Source organism: Nycticebus coucang, chromosome 9 (genome assembly GCF_027406575.1).
Source record: "Nycticebus coucang isolate mNycCou1 chromosome 9, mNycCou1.pri, whole genome shotgun sequence".
NCBI lineage: Eukaryota > Metazoa > Chordata > Mammalia > Primates > Lorisidae > Nycticebus > Nycticebus coucang.
Genome location: NC_069788.1, coordinates 51,884,383 through 51,906,573, shown reverse-complemented (window position 1 = coordinate 51,906,573; position 22,191 = coordinate 51,884,383). Strand labels below are relative to the sequence as shown.

At 39.2% G+C, this 22,191-nt stretch overlaps 1 non-coding gene across 1 annotated transcript; it reads right to left on the bottom strand.

Moving 5' to 3' along the window:
• Positions 1 to 20,334: 20,334 nt before the first annotated feature.
• Positions 20,335 to 20,407, bottom strand: TRNAV-AAC (transfer RNA valine (anticodon AAC)). The gene has a single exon. It is a non-coding gene; the product is annotated as a tRNA-Val (tRNA).
• Positions 20,408 to 22,191: the final 1,784 nt, after the last annotated feature.

Sequence of the window (22,191 nt, the reverse complement as noted above, 5' to 3'; positions counted from 1 at the left end):
CCTCAGAATTCCTTCTTGCTCTCTCACTCAGCATTAATATTGTTCAATGTTCCGCTGAGTTACCATTCAAACTCTAAGAAATATCTTTGTGAGATACTGGTTCTTTGATGTCTGTTCTTCACAGCTGTCCACACAATGTCTAGGCTTGACTTGCTGCCAACCTTGAGATTAAAAGCTTCATTTCCTTTCATGAATTTCTGCAAATATAAACCTTTCTTCTTCTCTCTCTCTCTTTCTTTTTTTTTTTTGTGGTTGCAGTTTGGCTGCGGCCAGGTTTGAACCTGACACTCTCAGTATATGGGGCCAGTGCCCTACTCACTGAGCCACAGGCTCTCTTTTTCTCTTAAATATGCATTTATTTTTATGATCTTTTTAAAAAACAATTTTAGGCTGATAGCAAAAATGAGTGAATGATACAGAGATTTCCCATGTCTCCCCTGCTTCCATTCATACATAACCCTACCCCTCCATTATCAAATCCCCCACCAAATTGGTACATTAGTTACAATTGATGACCTACGGTGGCGATTATCATCACCCTGAGATTACAGTTTGTATTAGGATTTATTCATGGTTTTATACATTCTGTCGATTTGCACAAATGTATAATGACATGTATCCACTATTATAGTATTGTGGGGAAGAAATCCTTAGGACTCTGACAAAACTACAACTATTTGGAAGACAAGTAGAGAAAGAAAGAGGCCAGAAACCAAATGGCATGATTACAGCAACCCACTTCCCATACCTCTGTAAATCCTTCTGACCCTGACACCTAAGGATAGAAAGCAGGTCAGAGACATGAGATAGTCAGGACTGTGAACTTCAAATAGAGCTTTTTAAGCTAAAGTAGGCTAGCATAGGTGATTTCCCTTCCTTTATGTCAGTCAGGCTTTGATAAAACCCAGCAGGTTAGGCTCTAGTTAAATAGTTCCTTCTGAGGGCAGACCTTGTTAAGAAGAACAGAATGCTCTCCTGTACTTCAAAACCATTCTTTTCCCTATCCTTTACCAGAAGCAGAGAGAATTTTATTTCTTCCATATTCACCTTGAGAACCTGTTTCAGCTCCTGAGGTAAAGTTCACAAAATTGTGGTGCCCAGAAGACTGGGTAGGGAGGTTTTATTTCTAAGACTTGTCCACCAACAATTTAATTACAATTCAGGTTTTCCTACTCTAGCACTGGTTCACTGGGAGGTTTCTACTCTCTGGGCTCTTTCTGGTAAGCTGTGATTCTTTTTTGCCTGTCTTTGCAATTTGGGGAGCAGTGGTTTGCCCCATGACCTCACTTCATGGACAGATCTAAGAGTTGAGTTTTGTTTATTTATTTATTTTTATATCAGATTAATAAGAGGGTACAAATGATTAAGGTAAAGTTCAAGTTGTAGTTGAGGCCTTCATCCGGGAGTGTATGCTCTATACCCTTACATTATGCACTTTGGGTGAGAGTTTACCAATCCCCCTCACTTCTTTGCTTTCCTCTCTCCCACCTCCCCCTTCTCCACTTGAATATACTTGTTTTCTCTCATGTGGGCATGCAGTTGTTTTTCCTTTGGTTTCATATTAGTATTGAGTATATTGAGTACATGAGTACATTGAGTACATGGGATACTTGCTTTTCCATTCTTGTGATACTTAGAAGAATGTGCTTTACCTGGATGGAGTTAAGAGTTGATTTTTCAGTTTGTTCAGTGTTTTACTTGTTTTTAGGACTAAGAGACGACTTTCAGCTTCTTACATGCTGGAATGGATAATATATGTATATAAATCTGTAACTTGCTCTCCAAGAACAATTTAAACAACTATCAACAAATTGGGATATGTTTTATCTTTTTTTAATTAATTTTTTTTTTTTTTTTTGAGACAGAGCCTCAAGCTGTCGCCCTGGGTAGAGTGCTGTAGTATCACAGCTCACAGCAACCTCCAACTCCTGGGCTCAAGCGAGTCTCCTGCCTCCGCCTCCCAAGTAGCTGGGACTACAGGTGCCCGCCACAACGCCCGGCTATTTTTTTGGTTGCAGCCGTCATTGTTGTTTGGCAGGCCCGGGCTGGATTCGAACCTGCCAGCTCAGGTGTATGTGGCTGGTGCCTTAGCCGCTTGAGCCACGGGCACCGAGCCTGTTTTATCATTTTTAGTTCAAACTATTTTCTAATTTCTCTTGTAATTTGCCTTTGACCCATGGGTTATTTAGGAGTGTGATGTTAACTTTCCTGCATTTGAAGATAGTCATGTTTCTTTCCGTTAATGATTTCTAGTTCAATTCTATATTGATTAGAGAACAATTTATTATCTCAATACTTTAGTATCTATAGAGAGTTTCTTAATGGCTCCTGTGTATTCTGCACTTGTTTGCTGAGTTCTACTAAACATTTAACATTGTATCTTTTTTTTATTGTTGGGGATTCCTTGAGGGTACAGAGAACCAGTTTAAACTGCTTGCATTTGTTAGGTAAAGACCCTCATAATTGTGTCCCACCCCCAAGAGGTGTGTCACACACCATGACCCCCCCCACCCCTCCTTCTTTCCCTCTCTCTGCTCCCCCATTCCCCTACCCCCTGCCATATACTAGCATCAATTGTCCTCATATCAGAATCGAGTACATTGGATTCTTCCTTCTCCATTCTTGTGATGCTTTACTAAGAAGAATGTGTTTCAATTCCATCCAGATTAATACAAAAGGTGTAAAGTCACGTTCTTTTTTGTGGCTGAATACGTATTCCATGGTATGCATATACCACAGTTTGTTAATCCATTCCTGGATTGGTGGGTTAGGTTGTTTCCATAACATTGTATCTTATACAAGTCATTTGTTTGATTAACAGTGCAGTTAATATCTTTTGTATAGAGGGTGGCCCAGATAATGTCAACCCCAGCAGGTGCCAGTGGTACAGGATCCGTTCTCTGCCATGAAGCTGAGACTGGCTTCCTTGGACTCTCAAGATCAAGGCTATGGGTTTTCTGCAAAGGGAATTTCCTCAGGGATTTAAGAAAGAAACTGGGTTCTACTTTGAGCCTGGTGGGGGAATTGGACATTCTTTGTATTGTCTGCTCCTTGCCCCAAAAGACAAAGAGGATTTTGTACAAAATAAATAAGTGGCAACCTCATGTAGACTGAGACTTAGAAACTGTCAAGGGTTAAAAAATAAATTATATCTTGCCCTGGCCTCTATGGGAACTAAACTCCTAATATCAGCATTATTTTCATGATGTTCTATTAGTATGGAGTACACTGGATATTTAGTTTTCCATTCTTGCAATAATTTACTAAGCTGATCAGTAAGTATGAAACTAATTTCTGGTTGTTTTTTAAGATTGCACTAAATCAGCTTAAAATTTCACTGTAATGAAAGAGACAACTCCCTAGCTCTTTCTACATCTGCCATCCATAATCCCTACATCACTCCTTACCTGTTTCAATAAAGTCTATCCAGATGATTATAAGTTACTTGTTTTAATAATGAAACCAAAAGGCAACAACAAAATCTACCTTTTTTAATAAAAAGCTTGATATTGAGAATGACTGAGCTCATTCTTGGGTGTATTTGGGAAACTAGAAAAAGTCATTTCCTATCTTGTACCTATGCCTAAATAAAAAGAGAGGTACATTTCCTTAAAATACAAAATAAAAAATCACTGATCTTTAAAACTGCACTCACATACTTGAAGGCGGAAGTTTTCATTATTTCCTTTCTGTGGATTTGGCCAAAAAAATTTACAGAGAAAGTGCTAGAGCAAGAGAATTTCTTCTGTATCCCTTAGGAAGGCCTGGAGCTAATCAGGGCTGCTCTCCAAAGGGCTGGAATAGGCCCTGTGGGAGTGATGACAGCTGAACTGAGTATGTGCCCTGGATTTTTTCTGGTTTCCCAAAACAGCCAAGAACGAGGTCAGGCATTCTCAATATCAAGCTTTTTATAAACAAGGTAGGTTTTTGTTGTTGCCTTTTGGTTTCATTGTTAAAACAGGTAACTTATAATCATCTTGATAGACTTTATTGAAACAGTTCACTACAGAATCCAATTAATATGGAAGGTTCTGTGTGAGTCTGATTTTTTGTTCAATCAATGATTTTCTCAAAACTCCCAAGTCTCACTTAACACGTATGTTTAGGGCCAGTATTGTATGTCATCCAGAAGCCTCCTAATTTTTTTGTCTTACCTTTCTCCATGGTTAAATCATACTTTTGTGAATTACTGGGTGTCTAGCATTTCAAGTGGAGTCTGCCTCCTAGGGAATAATGTTAGAGAATAATGGCTCCTTGTCAGCCATGAAGACCCTTAAGGAGACCCTGTAAGACCACTTTTGCTCATCCTCCCTGCCTTCTTTTTTATGTGTTTATAATTTTTCTTTTCTTTTTTTCTTTCTTTCTTTTTTTTTTTTTTTTGTTTGTTTTGAGACAGAGTCTCACGTGGTCACCCTGGGTAGAGTACAATGGAGTCCTAGCTCATAGCAGCCTCAAACTCTTCGGGCTCAAGTGATCCTCTTGCCTTAGCCTCCCAAGTAGCTGGGACTATATTTGCCAACCACAATGCCCAGCTATTTTTAGAGACAGGGTCTCACTCTTGCTCAGGCTAGTCTTGAACACCTGAGCTCCAGCAATCCACCTGCCTCAGCCTCCCAGTGTGTTAAGATTACACCTGGTGTGAGCCACTACACCAGGCCTCCACAATTTTTCTTAAATTATTTATTTTTTGAATAAATAATTTGGCTCCAATCACCATTCTAAAGACTACTCTTGCCATTGATTATGTGCTTATAATATTTGTTAAATTCTTTACTTTTTAAAATAAGTAACACCGGTTGGTGCAGGGGATCATGCCTGTAATCCTAGCACTCCAGGAGGCCAAAGTGGGTGGAGCATCTGAACTCCGGAGTTGGAGATCAGCCTGAGCAACAGACAGATGCCTCCCCAACCCCACTAAAAATAGAAAAACTAGCCCAGCGTGGTGGCTGGTGCCTGTAGTCTTAGCTACTTGGAGGCTGAGACAAAAGAGGATCATTTGAGCCCAAGAGTTTGAGGTTGCAGTGAGCTATGAGCCATAGCACTCTACCAGGGGAACAGAGTGAGACTCAGTCTTAAATAATTAAATTACATGCACATACAATACAAATACATATTCTTTTCCACCCCATCCTCAAAGGTAGTATTCTAGACAAATTGTTTTTATGTTATCTTTTTTTTATGTATATACCTCCAACTCCTGGGCTTAGGCGATTCTCTTGCCTCAGCCTCCCGAGTAGCTGGGACTACAGGCACCTGCCACAACGCCCGGCTATTTTATATATATATTTTTTGAGTTTATAAAAGCCTTCCTTTTTTCTTCCTTTCCAAGACAGAGTCTCACTCTGTTGCCCTCACAGCAACCTCAAACTTCTGGGTTCAGGTGTTCCTCCTGCCTCAGTCTCCCAAGTAGCTGGCACTACAGGCACCTTTCACAATGCCTATCTCATTGGTCTATTTTTAGTAGAGATGAGGTCTCACTCTTGCTCAGGCTGGTCTGGAGCTCCTGAGCTCAAGGGATCCTCCTTTCTAGGACTCCCAGAGTGCTAGGATCATAGGACTGAGCCAGTCTCTCTATGCCTAGCCCTTCCCTGCCCCAAAGTGCTGGAGATCTTCAGGGCCCCTCCCTTAGGTTCCTGGTTTTTAAAAAGTCATTCTTTGTAATCCAGAGGTGAGTGAGTAGTGGGAAGGACAGAGAAACTGGCGTAGGGCAGTATCTAGAACAGTCCTGTAATTGAAATCAAATTCCTCACTGTTTTGCCTGAGGTTTCTTGGCCTTGCTTCTGTGAGGATTTGTGTCTCTGGGGAAAGCCTTCCTGGATATTGAGTCAGGAGATTTGATATTTTTGGTTTTGATAAATGGAAAGAAAAAAATGCAACAAATATGAAAATACTCTAATGAAAATAACAAATTTTGTATTACAGAACATTACACATTCAAGAAACATCTGTCCAGGTGGTACCTTTGGCTCAAAGGCAGGGCACTGGCCCCATATCTAGAGGTGGTGGGTTCAAACCCAGCCCTGGCCAAAAACCACAAAAAAAAAAAAAAAAGAAAGAAACGTCTGTCCATTTTAATTTTTAGAGAACTCAATAGCATAGTTGTTCTCATGATTGTTTCACACGCAAACAATCCTCACTCTGAAACTAGGCAAAAAAATACATCTTGCATTTTCTTCCTCTCTCTCTACTTCAGGTTGGGTAATTTCTCATTTCATTAAACTCAACCCCACTCTCAGCAGCAATGCTGAAACGTGTCTCTGACAGAGCATCGAGGTGGGGCCCTAACTTCAGTCCCTATACTGATGCAGTGGCTTCTGACCCAACTTAGTAAGCTGAGGCACCTCTGGTGGCAGGTCTTACCTGCCAGGTTCGCCCAGCCTCCCTTCTTAATCAGGAAAGAGGCAATCATGGTTTGTAAAACAGAACAAAGCTCTTTTTTGAACCACAGCAGTGTGCATTTTATTGGATTGTCTTTTTATTATTGAATTTTATTTATCATTTAATTAAGCATTCTTTGTGTTGTCAATGTAGTCTTCTTATCTATGTCTGGTAAATATCTTAATGGTGTCTCGTGATAAAATTCTTAACTTTTATGAAGTCCAATTCATTTAACTTTTATGTTAATTATTGTGTCTCTGTAAAATTCTTTGTTTCTCCAAGGTCACAGAAATACTCTATGCTTGTTTCCCAATAGTAACTTAATTATTTAGCATTCATTTTAAGGAATATGAGCAACAGACATGAACAGGCACTTCCAAAATAGAGTATGTCAGTGGTCATTGAGCCCATGAGCATGACTTGCAATACCTTCGTTTTAACTAGTGGTGAAAACTACCTCAACTGTCTTTGGCAACTTAACTTTGTTGCCGAAAATTATTTCAATACTGTGCTGTGAAGGTTGTATTTCTCTGGGAGAGGAGGGGGTAGGTTTGGGATGGGTTACAGATGAAGGAGACAAAAAAAACAATGTTTCTGTCTTCAGGATCTTTGGGAATATCTGTATTTCAGAGACAATTTCTTAACCTGACCTTCCTTTCTCTTTCAGTTCCCTCCATCCCTCCAACCTCCATCCCCCAGAAAGACCTTCAGACACTTAGTTCAGAACTGGGCTTGATCTACATGTCTTCTGCTCCAGACTTTTCTACTTGGAGTCAATTATGACCTGAGTGTCTCTGGGATGCTGGATACAGTCCTGGAGTCAAATCCATAGCTCTAGCCATAAGATCCTCAAGTTGGGTGCTCAGTTGTTATCAGGTGTCTGAGGCTTATGGAAGATTCTTCTTCATTGGGTTCAAGGGGAAGTCTCCCAGTACTTCAAATTCAGGTCTACCTGAGGTGGGACTCCCAAACTTTACTGAAGTTGCAATGGTTCCTGTAGGCACTAGATTTGTGGGGTTCTAGATTTTCTGGGCTAGTGGCAAGATTTATTAAAACTTTAAAAAAGAGAGAAAGAAAATATTTCAAGTTTTAATTATTTGATGCTGTAGGTTTTATTACATGTTTTCTAGAAAGAGTTAAAACTAAGTCAATTTTACTTTGATTTAATTTTTTTTATATTATTTGGTAAGAACAATTGACATGAGATTGACCTTCCACTTCGTATCAAATTCCTCTCTTCTTACACCACAATAATCATCAACAGAGATTTCTGTGAGCAATGGTAAGGTTCTCCCCCCACCTCCTGCCCCCTCCACACACCAAGCAGCAGACACTATCTGGGTATAGGTATCTACCTGGAGAGTGTGTTAAATCTTACAGGATGAGGGCTCAGTCCCACAAACTGCCCCTGCCTCCACCCGCTTTAAGTACTGGCATCTCGAACTTCTGACCAGCCAGCTTTAAGTTGGGCTTTCCACGACCTCCTCTTTCTGTTAAATTGATTCACTGGAGTGGCTTACAGATCTCAGGGAAACACCCTTACTGGTCTATTATAAAGGATATTACAAAGGATATGGATGAAGAGATGTGTAGGACAAGGTATGGGGAAGCGGGAGAGTTTCCGTGCCTTCCCTGGGGGCCACTCTCCAGGAACCTTCATGTGTTCAGCTATCCAGAGGCTCCCTAAATCCAGTGTTCTTGGGTTTTTAATGGATAACTGTGTTGAAATGTGATTAGCCTGCAAGGTGTGCAGGGTTATGGGGCAGGGCCTCTCTGGAATGCAGTCCTTATGACCAAAATGGGAAAGAGGAGGAGGAAGATTAGATTCCTGCCTTGGGAGAGGTGAAAGGAAGACCCAGAAAGCCAGAGAGATTGTTTTTCCTAAGACCTAAAGCTACCCAACATTATAACAAAAGACTCTATCAGGTGCTTTGGGCGTTATGAAATGGAAACTGCGTATGTACCAGAATATCAAACCCTCTTAAGTTTTAAGTGTACAATATATAGTCATCCCTCACTGATGCAAGGTACTGATTCTAGAACTACCTCCCCTCCCTCCCCCCACGCCTCACACATTTTCCAAGAACCATCTGTAGTTAGGCCTCTCAATCAGCTCTGCCAAACTGACTTCTACAATGTTTTCACATCCTGTGAATACTGTATATTCAAACTGTGCATTTTGTTTTAAAAAATCTGCATATAAGCAGACTGGACAGGTACAGTTTATACCCATGTTATTCAAAGGTCAACTGTAGTATTGTTAATTCTAGGCACAATGTTGTACAACAGATCTTTAGAATTTACTCATCTTGCATAACTGAAACTTTGTTAGTTGATTAGTAATTCTTCATTTCCCTTTCTCCCCAACCCCTGGCAACCATGATTCTACTCTGATTTTATGAGTTTGATCATTTTAGGTATCTCAGGTGGAATTAAGCAGTATTTGTCATTTTGAGTGGGTTATTTCACTTAGCGTAGTGTTCTCAAGGTTCATCCATTGCTGCATATTGCCTAATTTCCCCATTTTTGAAAGTGTGAACAATATTCCATTCGATGTATGTATGTACCACATTTTCTCTATCCATTAATCTGATGGACATTTAGGTTGTTTCCACAGCTTGCCTGTTGTGAATTCATTAATTATAATGAATTTAGGTGTCCTATGATGTCTTTGAGATCCTGATTTTAACTTTTTTGGGTAAAACTTGGCAACAGTGGTATTGCTGGCTCATATAATGGTAATTACATTTTTAATTTTTTAAAGAACATCCATACTATTTTTCATAGTGGGTGTACCATTTTGCATTTCTACCTACAGGGTACACAGATTTTAATTTTTTCCCCTGCTCACAAACACTTGTTTGGGGGTATTTTTGATAATAGTCATTCTAACAGGTATGAGGTGACATGTCTCCATTGGCTTGCTTTGCATTTCCCAAATAATTATATGCAAGGTATTGATTCTAGAACCATCCCCTGCTCTGACTAGGGTTTGTCAGTACTATGTTGAATAAAAGTGCTGAGAGTGACATCTTAACCTCATTCTTGATCTTAGAGAAAAAGCTTGTAGTTTTTTACCACTTAGTATAATGTTAAGTGTAGGCTTATCATACATGGCCCTTATTATGTTGAGATACACTCCTTCAATACCTGATTTGTTCAGAGCTTTTTCGTGAAAGTGCATTGCATTTTGTTAAGTGCTTCTTTTTCTTGCATCAATCGAGATGATTATGTAATTTTTTCTTTCTTTCTGTTTATGTGACATATCACATTAATCGAGTTTTGTATGTGAACCATTTTTGCATCCAGGAATAAATTCTACTTGTTCATGGTGTATGATTCTTTTAATGTGCTGTTCAAAGCAGTTTGTCAGTATTTTATTGAGGATATTTCCCTCTATATTTTATCATCAGGAATATTGGCCCAAAGTTTTCTTATAATGTCCTTATCTGTCTTTATTTGATATCAGGACAGTTCTGGCCTCATAAAATAAGTTTGGAAGTGTTCTGTTCTTCAGTTTGGTGGATTAATGTAAGAAGGATTGGCATTAATTCTTCTTTTTAAATGTACTAATGAAGTCATCTGGGCCTGGGCTTTTCTTTGTTGAGAGGTTTTTGGTTACTGATTCAATATTCATATTAGTTGTAGGTATGTTCAGAATTTTTATTTATTCATGATTCAGTCTTGGTACATTGTATGATTTTAGAAATACATGAATTTCCTCTAAGTTGTCCATTTGTTGGCATATAATTATAGTAGTATCTTATGATCCTTTCTATTTGTGTAGCATCAGTTGTAATGTCTCCTCTTTCATTTCTGATTTATTTGAGTTTTCTGTCTTGTTTGTTATTCTGTCTAAATGTCAATTTTGCTTATCCTTTCAAAAACCCAATCTTGATTTTGCTGAAATTATTCTATTCGCAAAATTTTTCTATTTATTTTATTTCTGCTTTAATCTTTATTATTTCCATCCTTCTGCTAACTTTAGGCTTAGTTTGTTCTGTTTCTAGATCTTTCAGGTATAAAATTAAATTGTTTATTTGAGATCTTCTCATTTAGTATAGATATTAACATTATACATTGTCCCGACCCGCGGGACAGCAACGGGTGGCCGCAGGAACCACCTAAAGGAGAAAAACAAACAAGGGGCATGAGAAAGGGAGACAAGACAGTTTTCTGATCAAGTCTCCAACTTTATTGAAAAAACTTGTGCCTTATAAACATTATGGGGAAGGTGGGTGGGTCTTGTTGGGAGGTTCAGAGGAGTTGTTAACTGGGGATTGGCTAGAGTAAGTAAGATGGGGCATAAGGTGATTGGTTGGCTAGTTGCCAGGTAAAGTTACCGGGAAAAGGTAAAACTGTTTTTTACTTAAAAAGGAAGTAAGGCCAAGCTGTACCTTATATGGCTTCCGACATCTCCTCCCTTTTTGTTTTAAGGAGGTGGGCATTAACCGAGAGAGGGAGTAGTGACCTGGCTCCTCTCGTGGATTTCCCAGATCCACATTTGTTATTTGTGGTATCTTTTGGAGAGGAGAGGTAAGCGAAATTTTTGATACCAACCTCTATGCAAGCCAGGTTTGCTCTCAGAGAAAAATCAGAGGGGGTCTGATCCTTCATTTGACTTCTCCTTGGGATCGGGAGGTCGAAGGATTGTGGGACCTTCTCTTGCAATGCCTTGCTGTGCACTCAACTCGGTGCCCATACCCTTTTTTCCTTTTATTAGGAATGGGTAAGCGTACCTCTGATCTATACACTGCCCTCATTATGAGGGGAAGCCATGAGAGTCAGTTTCTTGGTCAGACAGAGCCAGGCGATGGTAGTGAATTTGAATTGGTTTTGCTAGGGCAGAGTCTATTTGTTGTTTAATGAAAGTGGTGACCTTTTTGAATAGCCAGGGGCCAAAGGAAAGGACTAATAGAAAACCTAATAGGGGGCCTAGGAGTGGGAGGAGATAAGGAAGAAGTCCATTGAGTCCTGACCAAAGAGGGTTATCACGAAGTTCCTTTCTTCTTTTTTCGAGCTGGTCTTGCAGGTTTTTTATCTTGTCTCGAACAATGCCTGACTTGGCGTAGAAACAGCATTTTTCCTGTAAAGCCAAACAGATACCTCCCTGCTCTGCCGTGAGGAGATCTAAGCCTCTACGGTTTTGTAGGACTACTTCTGCTAGGGAGTCTATTTGATCTTGAAGATCGTGAATTGTTTCAGAAAGAGCTGAGACATCCTCTATTAGTTGATGAGACAGTTTGTGGTAGGAATGTATAGATATTCCTGTTCCGGTAACTCCTGCGGCTACTGCTGTAGCGATGCCTAGTCCTGCTATTAGTGGGATAAGTTGAATAGCTCTTTTAGAGCGTGGATGTCCAGCTATATAATCAAGACTGGGGAGAGGAACAGGTTGATCTCCTAGTATAATAGAGATATCAGGGAGTAGTTGGGCGGTTACGCAATAGCCTGTCCAGTTACCTGGTAGGGCCGTGTAGGCCAAATTTCCTCCGCATACAAAAACATGTCCAGGAGGGGGGCACCAGTGTGAGGTGATGTTAGAAATGGAGGAGCAGTTTGTGAAGGTGATGCTTCCTAAGTCTACATCATAATTATTGTTCTGGGGAGGTTTGTATATACAAGGGGTTTGTGTAAATTCTATAGGTTGGACTCTAAAAGGTAGACTGTCGCTATAGTTTAGATGTGAGTTGTTTAGATGTGAAGTGGAGGTGTTTGTTAGTAGGGCTAGGGGCATAGGTGTGCCAAGAGTTAGACATAGCCAGCAGTTTTCCGCGAGGGTTGGGTTGGAATTATTTAAAGCTTTGAAAGTGGCTTCTAAAATATCAGAGGTTTGGATGTCGAGATCTATGTCTCGAGATTTAGGTAAAGCTAAGGGGTGGTATTGTAGGGGAATATATTTTTCTTTAATTATTTTTTCAATTTGTTTTTGGACCGCATCTTCTCTTACCCTATCTGATGGCCCACCACCATCAGATGTGTGAATTGGTGGTTTTAGTGGCCAGCAAACATTTTTGCCAATAGTGCCTAAGCAGGAGGCTTGGGCATATTTGGAGTGTCCCAGGTTATGAGTAGAATCAAGCTCACCTCCAAAGGAGCCAGAATAAGTTCTTTGTAAAATGGCTGTTAGATATGTGTTGCCGTTTGTGTGGGTGCACTGTTGGACACTATTGTAGCACATAGAGTGCATTTGATCGGTTATTTTGCACTCCGTGGGACAAGGTCCTGGTTCATTTTGAATTGGGAGTATTATTTTGGGTGCATTAACACATTGCCAGTTTTGCTTATGTCCTCCTCCTATCTGTGACATGAAAGTTAAATAGGCGGTTTTGCCGCTGCAATCAACTTGGCTAGTATGTGAGGTGGGTATTATTGTAGTTGTTCCTCCCTTGCAGTCACAAGGTGCCCCATATAGTTTTTGGAGTTTTAAGAGTGTTGTTGGGGCTGTTCGGGGCTTTAGGGGAAACTGGGGGTTGTCAGGAATTTCTACCGTGACAGAGGGGCAGGTGGAAGGAGGGCGAGAAACCTCTTTAAGGCCTTTTCTCCTACCTTGATGACATCTCGAATGTCAGGACCTAGTGAATGAACTTTTTTTTTTTTTTTGGCCGGGGCTGGGCTTGAACCCGCCACCTCTGGCATATGGGACCGGCGCCCTACCCGTTGAGCTTAACATGTCATGAATTAAATTCCAGTAGGAAAAGGCTGTAACTGGGACTTTGTCAGGACCAAAGGTGTGGTAAAAGTCCTGCAAGGCATCTCCTACTTGTTCCCAGCGTTTTTGGCTGATTGTTCCCTCTAAAGGGAACTAGGGGCGGGTTTCATGAATAAAATTAAAAAATTCTTTAAGGTTCTTTCTTTTAACCCTTACTCCTCGCACTCTGAGTGATCCTTTGAGTCCGTCAAGGAACATTTCATGTGTACTAAGCGAATTCCCCATTATGTTGGCTGTATGGCTCTCTCAGGATCTCGGTTCACGCAAGTCTCCAGTCCACTGGAACTTAAGTTTCTTTGTGACCACTCTCCCTGTGCCTTACGATCTCTGCTCGCCTGTCATAGGTCGGCAGGTATAATCCGCCTGCTCGGACCCTCTCAGGCAGGACAGCTGCCTACCGCCCTCAGGCATAGCCTTTGGGAGGCAGCGTCCCTGGGAGTGCCCTTGAGGTGGATGACCATATAAGATGTAACGAGCTCAGAGTTTGTTAGAGAGTGTTAGGCAAAAAAACTAGTCCAAGTGTTTTGGAGTTCTCACTGCTGAAACGGGTACCTTTTGTCCTTCCCCGCTTTGGCACTGTGAGTGTTGATAAGTGGATTAGATCCAGGAGAGCCAATAATAACAGCCAAGACAAAGGGGTGAAATGTTTGAAATCTTGTAAGTTATTGTTTGCCTACCTTCTCTTCTGATCCGTCTCACGCGGGTGAACCGAGGCCATCTGAATGGGGAGTGCACACGGATCCTCACTGCAGCTCCGAAGGGTGCCCGCCGGGCTTCCGTAGGCAAGCGTTCTCCTCCAGGGGGTCCCGATCGCCCCACGTTGGGTGCCAGGATGTCCCGACCCGCAGGACAGCAACGGGGAGGCAGGAACCACCTAAAGGAGAAAAACAAACAAGGGGCTCGAGAAAGGGAGACAAGACAGTTTTCTGATCAAGTCTCCAACTTTATTGAAAAAACTTGTGCCTTATAAGCATTATGGGGAAGGTGGGTGGGTCTTGTTGGGAGGTTCAGAGGAGTTGTTAACTGGGGATTGGCTAGAGTAAGATGGGGCATAAGGTGATTGGTTGGCTAGTTGCCAGGTAAAGTTACCGGGAAAAGGTAAAACTTTTTTTTACTTAAAAAGGAAGTAAGGCCAAGCTGTACCTTATATGGCTTCCGACAATACATTTTACTATTAACATTGCTTTTGCTGTATCTGTAAGTTGTTGGTTTTATTTTTGTTTTTGTTTTTGAGACTCACTCTATTGCCCTGGGTGCTGTGCCATCACTGCAGCTCACAGCAACCTCAAACTCTTGGGTTCAAGCGATCCTCCTGCCTCAGCCTCCCAAGTAGCTGGGAATACAGGCCACTACAACATCTAGCTTTTTTTCCCTATTTTTAGTAGAGATGGTCTCACTTTGCTTAGGCTGGTCTCTAATACCACTTGGACGTCCCAGAATGCTGTAAGACACCCTGGCCAGCTGCATCCATAAATTTTGGTATTTTATATTTTTGTTTTTATTTATTTCCAGATATTTTCTAATTTCCCTTTTTTATTTATTCTTTGACCCATTGGTTGTTCAAAAGTGTGTTGTTTAATTTTCATGTATTTGTGCATTTTCCAGTCATTCTTCTGCTACTGATTTCTGGGTTTATTCTAATATAATCAGAGAAGATACGTGGTATGATTTTTGATCTTCTTAATTTTATTAAGACATGTGTTTGTGACCTAGTATGATTTCTCCTAGAAAATGCTCTGCGTATACCTGGGAAGAATGTATACTGTGTTGCTATGGGGTGGAATGTTCTGAATAGCTCTGTTAGGTAAATTTAGTTTTCTTCTGATTTTTAACACAAGGTTAGTATATGGGTACTACTACTTCCCTACTAAAGTCATCCAAGGAAATTATTCTGCTTTTAATTATGACCTCTTGGTTCACTGCGGTTAATGTCTGTAACTTAAATAAAATACAAAAACCCAAGGAGGGCAGAGACTTGAAATCTCAGTGAGATTGTAGTTTTTGTACCTACAAATGGACAAAACATTGTAGTTTTTGTACCTACAAATAGAACAATAGGATTTACAAGATTCTTCCGATTTTATGAATTGTCTTGGAATTAAATTTAATATGCTGTCTCTTAGATAAAATTGGACTTTATATCAGGTTCTGTGTATTTTGAGAAAATAAATAGTAGAAAAGGAAGTATTTATTGAGAATCTGATGCAAATGACTCATTTTAGATGTAAAATTACTTAATCCTTTCCCCCCCACACACAGTTTGTGGCCAGGGCTGGGTTTGAACCCACAACCTCTGCCACATGGGGCTGGTGCCCTACCCCTTTAAGCCGCATTACTTAATCCTTTTTAAAATGGCCTGAAATGCCATGCATGCTCAACCCATAAATACTTCTTGAGCCTTATTTCGAGCCATATTTCCTCTTGCTCTATGTACTCTAGCTACACTGCTAATATGTATTTTTATTTTTCAAGAGACAGGGTCTCACTCCGTCATCCAGCAACATAATCATAGCTCACTACAGCCTTGAACTACTAGGCTCAAAAGATCCTCCTGCCTTAGCCTCCTGAGTAGCTAGGACTATAGGCATGTACCATGAAGTCCAGCTTATTTTTTATTTTTATTTTTTATGTTTTGGAGACAGGATCTTGCTATGTTGCTCAGACTTGGCCAGAAGATATTAATTCTTTTTATTTACAGGGATATCTCCTACCAAAAGGTCTTTGTATATACCATTTAAAATTTTGGGAAAACTCTTCTTTCCCTAGTCTGTCCTTTAGACTCCAGGTCAATAAATAATTCTCCAAAGACTATCCTAAAACCCTTAACTATGTGATATCTGCCTTACTTATAGAAAAATACCTATCTTCTCCTAGCAATTTTAACATTCGTGTGCACGTCAATTTAATGTTTTTCTCTCACAGTGGAATGTAAGTTCTATTAGGACAGGTGCAGCGTCTGTTGTTGTTCAACAGTGACTGGCCACTCTCTATAACAGAACCTAGTTTATAATAGGCTCTCAATAAGTATTAGTAGAATGAATGGATGACCCTCACTATGGCACTATTAGATATGTATTATTATACCAATTTTAAAGGGACTTAATCAAATAGGTTAATTAACTTGGCCAAGCTAAAGAGCTTATAAATAAGAGAATAACAATTCAAATATATGATAAAGGAATTTAATTCCAAATATGTAAACAACTTCTATAAATCATTAGGAAAAGATTGCCTAACAAAACAGTGGGCAAAAGACTTGAATTGACACTGCATAAAATAAAATATCCAGATTGCAGTAAAAATTTGGAAATAATCTCTACTTTATTAGTTATGAAAGAAATGCAAATTGAAACCATAATAGTATATAATTAGAATGACTAAAATGAAAAATACAGAAAATAATAAGCATTTGCAAGGATATGGAACAAAAAGAACCTTCATAGGAAGGGCCTTGAAAAAGTTCATAGAAAATGTGTATGATGAAAACACTATGCATAAATTTCAAAATGTTTTAAAATTTTGAATGTTTGAAAATTTAAAATTAACTTTTACTAATTTTTTATAACATGTCTAAACAGGATCTAGTTTGAGACACTAAGAAAGATAACACATCAGTTTGAAAAGAACCCCTATCAGAGCAACATGAATTCTGCTAAAATTGAGGCAAGAACACTAAATTTATGGTGGATTTTGGGTAGAAGAATGGTGAAATAATTGATGCTTTACAAAAAGTTATGAGGACAATGCCTCCAAGAAATCAGCAGTTTACAAATGGATAACTCATTTTAAGAAGAGATAGGCATTGTTGAAGATAAAGCCCACAGTAGCAGAACATCAATTTGAAAAAAAATTAAGCTTGTTTGTGCCCTACTTGAAGAGAACTGACTGTTAATGGAAGAAGTAATAGCTAACACCACAGACATCTCAATTAAATGTGGAATGGTCCAATCAAAGCAAAAGTGAACAGGTCAAGAGTAAAGAGCATGGCAACAGTTTTCTGTGATCCTCAAGGCATTTTGCTTATTGAATAACATCTGCTTATTATGAGAATGTTTTGAGACTATTAGCTAAATATTTAGCAGGAAAATTCCCAAAAAGCTTCACTGGGGATTCCTCCTCCACCACTATAATCCTCCTGCTATTCTTCTCACAAAATAAAGAAAACTTCAAGAGTTTTGATGGGAAATCATTAGCCATCCACCTTATAGTCCTAATTTGGTTCTTTCCAACTTCTTTTTGTTTTCTAATCTTAAAAAGAAAATCTTTAAATGGCATCTATTTTTCATTAGTTAATGTAAAAAAAGACTGCATTAGGAATACTCATTCTATATTATAGAATGAGGTGTCCAAATAAAAAAATAAATCAAAATAGAAGTAATTAAAAAGACAGTGTTGATATGGCTAAATTCCCAGTACCCTCAGTTCTATAGGGATGGATTAAATGGCTGGTGTTATGGCTCACAAAACTGTCTTGAACTTGATGGAACTTTAGAAATTAAGAAATTTAAAGAAATGTTAAAGACTTGGGCCCATCAAGTCCTAAAGACCCTAACCCTTTTGGCAAATTTAGAGGAACTTGCAAAAGTGACTCCACCTCTTAAAAGTCTGACTTCATACTGTTAAAATTACATTTGAATTTGAACATGAGTTTTGGAGGAGAAAACATTCAAACTACAGAAATCCCTATAGACCACAGCCCATTGAAATAGTAAATATTAAATTATTCACCCTGCTCTACCTTGCCTTTCCCTAATTAATTAATGTTAATTGTTAATATTAATCAAATGTTAAATGTTAAGAAATGAAGTTTATATTTTTTACTTTTATCTTTTAATTTCATTTACCACAAATGTTTTGAAGTCACCACATCACTACTGGAGGGAATTTAAAATGGTACAACCCGCTTTGAAAAATTCTTTGAAAATATCTAATCAACAAAACATATGTTAACTCTGTCACCCTAAAATGTCACTCCTATTTATATTCCCTACAGAAGTGTATTCGTGTATTTACCTAAAGAGAATGTTCTAAGTAACACAATTTGTAATAACTAACACTGGAAAAATGTCCAAGTTTGGGTCTAAACTTAAGAAGTCAGGCACAAAAGTATACATACAATGTGATTCTATTTGTGTAAATTTAAATGAGAGTATTCAGTATTCTTTGCCCTTAGAAGTCAGGATGGTGGTTACGCTTAGAAGCAGCTGCAAACAGTGAAAAAGGAATCCACTTAACGCAGGTGTATCAATCTGTATCTGATCAGAGGGAAACCGCACAATTTCACACAGTAACTTGAGCAGGAAAAGTTTAATATAGGATTTATTAACTACATTATAGGATTGGAGTAAGAAGTGAAGAGAACTCTAAAGAATATAGACCTGGCCATCATTACGAGCAACTACTACCCCTAGGACTGAGTCAGAGCACGAAAGGAAGTATTCCTTACCCTACTAAGAGTTGAGAGCCAAACCTAGTTGGGAAGGACAGAACAGTCACTGTGGTGCCCCAACTGAGCGTGCAGGACATGTACCCTTCAGGGTACTGGGGACAATTGTTTATGAAGAGGTTTTTCAGCAGAGGTACGCTAAAGGAGGTGCGCAGAGTGCAGGAATACTGGAGAAACCCTTCCGGCTGTGGTAGCCCGCCCTTTGAGCACACCCTAATTTAGCAGCAAAATCATTTCCTCTGGCATGATTCTCCAGTGCCCTCTATTGACAAAATTTAACATTGTACCACTTGCAAAGGGCCCAGATCCATTTTCATGGATTGGGAGCGGGAGGCCGAAGTGAATTTGTAGCAAGGTGCTATAGAGATAACTTGTACAATTCACCCTTTGGACTACCTAGTTTAGTTCCCATATTCATTCTTCTGCAGACATTTGAATACCTGTACGACAATAAAACCATAAATATTTTTATCTTCTTCTTACAAGTGGAGATGCTCTTACCTTTTCCTCCAAAGAAGCAGCCAAACAGTCACAAGAGACATCACATCCATTGCAGGCTGTAACAATTACTTCACAAATTCAGTGGCAATTTCTCTGAACATTCCATCATCTGAAGACTAAATTGTAAACTTAATTTCTAGCAACTTCTGTGTAAAATAAAATGGGAAAGAGAGAAAAGAAAATAGTTACAAATAGCAAACATGAAAGGCTACTATAGTCCTATTTTGGTAATTGATGATGAGGCTATAATTGATATCTGTGTCTTCCTTCTTTGACTATTGTTTTATATTCTTTTATTTGGTAGTTGGTGCAGCCACCACAAGAAACATAAAAGTGACTCAGGAAAATGAAGTTTATTAAACTCATAGATCCTAGAGACATGGCCTGCTATGCTCTGTCACATGAGAAAGACATCAGGGTGATCAGGTGGGGGAAGACTAGAACAGGGAGAAAGCATTAGGCCAGAGCCTTTATTAGAGTTTGGAGGGAAAGGCAAGGAAGGCCAGGGCGAATAATTTAATGTTTACTAGTTTGAATAATTTCAGTGGGCTGTGGTCTATAGGGATTTCTATAACTTCTCATGTTCAAATTTAATTGTCATTTTAACAGTATGAAGTGAGACTTTTAAGAGGTGGGGTCATTTTTGCAAGTTCCTCTAAATTTGCCGAAAGAGTTAGGGTCTTAGGACTTGATGGGCTCAGGACAAATGTTCATTTTCACGGAAGGGAAGAAAGAGAAAAGTGCCGAATTTCTTTTGGTTGTTCCAAATTTAATCACAGTTTTGTATCCTTGTTCAAGTGCAGAATCCCTGATGTAAGTTTAAGAGCTAACTTTCAAAAATTGAGTTTCTTCTCTGAGCTTCAGCAGAAAAGAGCGAAGAATAGACTGCCCTTTTCCCCACTAGTCTCAAAGCGGATCCCTGTTCTTTCCAAGAAATTTTGGAGAAAATTCCCTTTGCGGAAAAACCTGCAAGTTCTCTCAGGACTCCAAGGTAGCTAGTCTCACCTGCGTGATGCGGGCGGGGTTCTGGGTTTCAGGATCACTCCCCTTCCCCCTCAACCCCGGCCCTTCAGAGCCCACGGACTCCGAGGGAGATCAGAACTGGAGGTTTTCTAGCGCTGAGGGTTATGATCTCAGGGAGTTAATTCAGCTTGTGGCTGGATGATGGAGGAGGGATAAAAGCTCACCTGTTTGAGAAAACAAAGATTCTGTGCTGTGTGTTTGAGAATACAAAGATCTTATCTCGTTCAAACGGAAACTCTGCGAAGTAAGTTAAAAGTTGAGGGAGGAAAAGAAGTGTTTCCGCCCGGTTTCGAACCGGGGACCTTTCGCGTGTTAGGCGAATGTGATAACCACTACACTACGGAAACACAGTAGGTTTGGTTTTCTACTCTATCCTTTAATAGACTACGCCTAGATTCTCTTTTTGCCCCAGATAATTTTTCAGATTACAGTGAATTTTTTTCTCTGTTTCATATTTGCTGCTTATAATATACAAACTTGACCTAATTCGAGGAAAATTTGATAAACAACTGGTTTGTACTTTTTTTTGCATAACAAAATATATTTCCCAGTAGTTAAAAAACCAAAAATAGGTATAGAATTGATGTTGAAATAATTCATGTTACGATTCAGACATCTATGAATGTATGAAATAATTGTTAAACCTATTGATAATATTTAGATATTCTTCTTGTTGTTTTGTATCTTTAGTACATATTAGTACTAAATTAGTTTTATTAGTTTATTAAATTAGTACATATTAGTTTTCAAATTTATATTTGTTTTAATGTTTAGTCGTGACGAACTAATAATTTCAACGATAATCCAGAAGAATTCTTATAAAAATTAGGTCATTATGCTGCTTACAACAAAAATAAGTTCGTAGTAATGTACATATTTATGTTTCTCAGCACAAAAGAAGAGAGTAAAAATCATTTTTAAAAACTAAACATAAAAGAATATTGCATCCAAAGATAACTCTGTAGGAAGTTAAAATTTAAGAAGGAAAAATCAACATTTCAAGTTATAGAAGAATTTGATCACATATGTTTTTCTATACATGATGTTTGTTTCAATTTGTTCTTTTATAACCTATTGGATTTATTTTTAAAGAATGCTAGAGTTTATATTTAAATGCCAATAATTATAATATGAGGAAAGCGGTATCTGGTCGAAAAGCTTAATTTAATTATGAAATATTAGATATCAAATTAAACATGCCAGGGTACTTTTTTTCCTTTTTAAAAATGAGTAGGTAGGTTCAAGAGCAAAACTGACTTTATAGCAAAAAGCCTTACAGAAACTACTCTTACTTTAGATGTTTCAAAGCAGGCCTTACTGGGATGCTTTCAGAGGCTTGGAAGGTTGTTGGAGACCCCGGGGACAGAGCAACTGGTGTGATTCCATACTCCCTTAACGTGTTATCCTCACTTCTGGAACAGTCCCACTCCTTCCTCCTAATTGAGACAGCCTTCCTTGGCTTGAGCTGAGTTGGATGTTTTTTGGTGGGGGAAATGTTCCTTGAACCCATCTTCTACTTAAAAGGTCCAGAAGTGTGGCCTGATACACAATAAACAACCACGCATGCGCACGCACACGACACCTCCGCTCGCTAAACATGCTCGGCTCTATCAGTATTCCACTTCTGTGCAGTGTGTGCGCTACCCGGGTGGAACTTTGGAGCGGTGTCCACAACCACTGGATCTGGAGAGGTGGATCCTTGTTGTGGTTCCACAAAACATTGCTCCTTTGACAACTTTCCGAGCAAAAGAGACACAGATCAAGCAAGACACAGATACCCAATCTTTGGCGATCTTGGATGCATAAGCCGGTAGAGGGTTTAAGAGAAAGTTTGCGCAGTATGGCCAAATTAACCAACTATGTCGAATGTTCTCCGAGGAGGTCCTAGAGCTTGTAGTATTTCAACTTTCTCCACTTTGCCTCCACTACTCCCGTCCTTTTTCTCATAATTAAGCAGGTCAATTTAATAAGGTAGAACATTTGTCTCGTAATGACTAGCTAATGACTTAAATTGACTCTGGGCTAGTCCTCCAAGCACACTAATTAGAAGCGGAACTCTGTTCGTTCTAGAAATCTTTGCGGACCTTTTTGCAGAAAACTCTTCAGTCCCACAGCCTGCATTCTGATGGGA